The sequence below is a fragment of the Lactuca virosa genome, chromosome 9 (assembly GCF_052849685.1).
Source record: "Lactuca virosa cultivar CGN04683 chromosome 9, Lactuca_virosa_CGN04683_v6, whole genome shotgun sequence".
Classification (NCBI taxonomy): Eukaryota; Viridiplantae; Streptophyta; class Magnoliopsida; order Asterales; family Asteraceae; genus Lactuca; species Lactuca virosa.
In genome coordinates, this window is record NC_136434.1 from 183,282,308 (window position 1) to 183,287,034 (window position 4,727).

Sequence of the window (4,727 nt, forward strand, 5' to 3'; positions counted from 1 at the left end):
ACCCTTGAAGCGTGAGTTCGAGTTGTTTGAATTCAAATTCTTTTGAGAAACATGTTGTGTGAACCGAAAATCCACAATTCTTTGACTATGAAATACTCTTTGGACCGTTTCGTAACAAAGATAAACTATTGGGGGTTGTTTGGTAATTTAATAAACCAAAATATGACTGATTTGGTAACTTGAACAAACTATAGGGGCTGGTATGTAACTTATTGAATAAATGGGACTATTTTGGTTGATAATTATCAAAGTATGGATTGTTTTTGAATAAATAGGATCATTATTTATGGATTGGGACTAATTTTGAATAAAGTTTTAATAGTGAGGGTAATTTTGTCATTTTGTCGAAGTCAAAAGGGGTTAGGGATTTTTAATTTCCCGTCTCTTGTTTTGATCGGGCAAATAAAGGAATGCACGAAAGCTTCCAGCAGATGGAACGAAGGCGACGAAGCAGATGTGACGGCGAGAAGGAAACGGGAAGTCTCGCAGGCACGATTTCGTCGGTTGAGTCGCGAAGAGGAAGGAGTCTCCGGAGGTTCAACGAGGCTAAAGGGGAATTTGGGTGAAGCAGCGAGGCTTCCCTCTTCTCGTCCGGCTACGGGGAGCAAATTCCAGGCGTCGCAAGCAATAATAGCTTCGATGCAGGCGAGGTTTTCGGAGGTTTTGCTCGATCGGAGAAGGGGAGATGTGTCAAAGGTTCAACCAGTGGGAAGGAAGGGTTCCAATGGGAGAAAGCAATCAGTGACGTGAGCAGCAACAGTGGAGCTAGCGAGCCTTCGGCGGTGGTTTGCTCCTGTTGGTGGTAGGTAAGTGGATGGGTTCAGAGGGTGGTGGGGCTGCTTCAACAGTTCCCTTAGTCTTTCTTCTTCTTCTTCTTCTTTATTTTTGTTTTGGCAGAATTCGATAGACTTAAGTGGGTGTTTGGGTTTGATCTTTAAATGTAGGTAAGGAAGATAGATCAGCACAATGATCTCAAGGGTGTTTGTTTGCTATTGTTTTATAATCAAGGTAGGAAACACAAAAATTGGGCTACTGCCATCTTGGTATCGATAAAAAAGAACACACCTCAATGGTGTGTTTATGGCAGAAGAACGAAGAAGAGAAGAATGTAGGAATGGTTTTCCTTTTCTTTTGTGTGCGGTATTGTAGAAAATGATTTTCTGCACATTTAACTTGGAATTGTGTATATAAAATCTGATCTTCTCAGATTTGATTTGATTTTAACGTGATTTGTGGTGTACAAATTGGTAATTTGGTGTATAAGTGTATTTTTGTGTACAATTTGGTAATTTGGTGTATTATTGTATTTTGTGTACAAATAAAATGCAAGTTATAATACCAAGTATTACACTCCTTGAATTGTACTATGTATGTATGAAACTCAATCTATTTAAACATTTTTCAATATAATTTCTTGTGTGAGAGTGGGTATGAGGTGAGGGTGGACGAGAAGTCGAGAATGGAGATATGGAGTGGTTAAAAGTTGGAAACAAAAGTACTAGATAGATTTCTTCATTGTAAACATATGTGTATTTATTCAAGACTTTAGGGAAAAAAAAAGTCCTTTATACCTTCCAAAACTTTAGGAATATACATATGTTATGAGTTTATATATATATATATATATATATATATATATATATATATATATATATATATATATGTCGAAATCCATATTTTAGAACGTATCATTATTATTTTGTTTATTAAGTCTTGATTTTTAAAGTCATATTTGATAAATATACAAAACATGTATATATTAATGATGTAGAAGGATTATAATTATGTAACATATATACACTATAATTAACATTTGTTGTTCATTTGACACATATAATGTATATTTATGAGATATATAAAGAATTGAAAATTAATACATAATAAGTGTCCAAATTTTTCATATATACTATTAATTGGTATTTGGAAATGTTACATGACATATATATAAATATTTATACATTAGTGTTGTGTTTTTATATAATTTTAATTATATAACATATATGCATTGTGTTTTGATGATTGTCACGTATTGTATTTTTTACAAAAACTCTAGTATTTACGTTTTGCATTTGACCATAAAACATGTCTCACACATCTATATATATAGTCGCACACGATTTTTGAAATGTTATTTTATTTCCACCTTTAAGATTCACATCAATCGGAATTGAATTCTTATAACTTTCTGGAATACATTGGAATCGTGTCGAAATTAATAGTTTAATGTTTCGCGATTAATAAATCTGAAACATCTAATTTTTTCAACTTTTATAAATATTTTTACCAACAATATTTCAAATATGAAACTAAATATTTGGCTATAGCCTGAGTCCAAAAATGTTTTTGAAATTTCCATTTGAGGTATGCACGTCCGTCAACGTAAAGGAACTGTTTTAGCGATTTTTAAGAAAATCGGTATTATACTGGTTTTGGATTCTTAAAATGGTCGTATCTTTTGCATACGAACTCCGTTTTGGATGTTCTTTATATTTTCGGAAACAAGGAAATGTGTACTACGAGACTAGAGTGTTTGTATTGCTCACAACTGCTTAATACAAAGTTTCAGTTTTTCAAACGCATTAACTATGGTTGCAGTTTGAGCTGTTTGATTTGTTTGTCAGTTTACACGTTTAGAAGTAAGATATAGTCTTGTATCTTATAATAGTTGAAATGAACTCACTTATTTCACATAAGATGCACTAAAACTCAATGAGTCAAATTACCAAGAGACTTACTGTGAACTTTACCGTTCATAGTCCTTGACCTAAATTCTGGGATGTCACATTACCTCCCCGTTAAGGGAATTTCGTCCCGAAATTATTATGTTCAAGAATATTTTATTCCAATATCATTTTGTTCCACTATCATTTCATTCCATTAGTGGAAAGAGCACCACTGAATTGTTGCAGATACTTTTGTTTCATCCGATCCTCACGTCCCTAAATAAACTTTGGCTCTCTATAAGAGTTCCATCGGGCGTTTACTATAGGTATTCGAATTTGTTTGAGGCTTTTGTTTTCTTGATCCATGATCTCCACCATTTCCTTCACGAAGTGAAGTTTAGTGTTGACTTGGATCTCATCGAGAGGAATGACAAGGTTCTTACTAGAGAGATACTTTTGAAATTACACCCATGGAAGGTATCGCGAACTTTATTGAGTTCTTGAGGTAAATTGAGTTTGTCAATCTCCAGACCAATCCATGTTGCGATTTCAAAAGGTCTGATGTAATGGGGATTTAGTTTACCTCGTTTTCTAAATCGAATGACACCTTACCATACTGCGACCTTTAGTAGGACACGGTCTCCTATTTTGAATTCTAATGGTTTGCATCTGATGTCAGCATAACTCATATGTCGACTACATGCGGTGTTTAATCATTCCTTTATTTGAAAGATCTTCTCCATTGTTTCATGAATGATATCAGAACAAGTAAGTAGAGTATCTCTAGCATGCTTTTTAGCTAATGGAGTATCTCCAAATTCTGCACAACATAGTGAAGAACATCTATGTCTGTATAAGGACTCGAATGGAGCAACCTTTATGCTAGTGTGATAACCATTGTTATATGAACACTTAACTAGCGGCAAGTGAGTATCCCTTGCATTACCGAAGTTTATCACATAAGCGCGGAGCTTGTCTTCTAAAGTTTATATCTTTCTTTTACTCTAGTGATCTGTCTGTGGATGATATGTTGTACTCATGTCGAGTTTGGTTGTTAGGAACCTTTGCAATGATTGCCAAAATATGGAAGTGAATCTGCTATCTCGGTCCGAGATAATAGATATTGGCACACAATGCAGTCTGACTATTTCCTTGAGATATGTCCTGGTGAGTTTCTCCATCTTGTCGGTTTATTTGATGACTAGGAAATGGGCAGACTTGGTTAAACAGTCAACCACTAACCAAAGGTTCTTTTAATAGCTTGAAGTTCTTGGCAACATTATTATGAAGTCCATGGTTATTTGTTCCCATTTCCATTATGGGATTACCGGTTGCTGTATTATTCTTGATGGCTTTTGGTACTCTAGTTTGACATTGGAGAAAGTCAAGTACTTATTGTCATAGGTGGCAATTTCTACGTTTATGTTGGGCCACCAATACAGCTTCTTAAGATCAAGATACATCTTATCTGATCCGGAACGTACCGAATATCTTGATTTATGAGCTTCATTTAAGACTAGACTCCTGACTTCACCAAACTTTGGGGTCCAAATTCGGTTCATGAAGTATCACTTTCTGTCTTCCTTGAGGTTGAACTGTTTGTCCATACCTTGCAGGTTTTCTTCTACAATATTTTCGATTTTGAGTGCTTCCAGCTGAGCATCTCGAATTCGAGTGGTGAGATTGGAGTGGGTGGTTAGGGTTAAGGCTTTTTCACGAAGTGTCTTTGCTTGCTCTTTCCTGGTTAAAGCATCTACTATAACATTTGCTTTACCAGGATGATAATGAATTGTGTATTTGTAATCATTTAGAAATTTGATACTCTTTCATTGTCTCATGTTGAGCTCCTTCAGGTCGAAGATGTGTTGGAGGCTTTTATAGTCGGTGAACACGACACACTTTGTTCCGTGGAGGTAGTGTTTCCAAATCTTTAAGGAAAACACTACTGCTCCCAACTCTAAGTCATAGGTAATGTAGTTGGACTCATTCGGATTTAGTTGTCTGGATGTTTATATAATGAATTCATTCTTTTTACTTAAGTACGCATCCCAACACGTGGTGTGA

General features: G+C 35.2%; 1 long non-coding RNA gene across 1 annotated transcript; it reads left to right on the plus strand.

Annotated features, from left to right (window-relative positions):
* Positions 1-403: 403 nt before the first annotated feature.
* On the plus strand, positions 404-1,338 carry LOC145141022 (uncharacterized). Its single transcript, XR_013722404.1, has 2 exons — positions 404-806; positions 945-1,338. It is a non-coding gene; the product is annotated as an uncharacterized LOC145141022 (long non-coding RNA).
* The last annotated feature ends 3,389 nt before the right edge of the window (positions 1,339-4,727 follow it).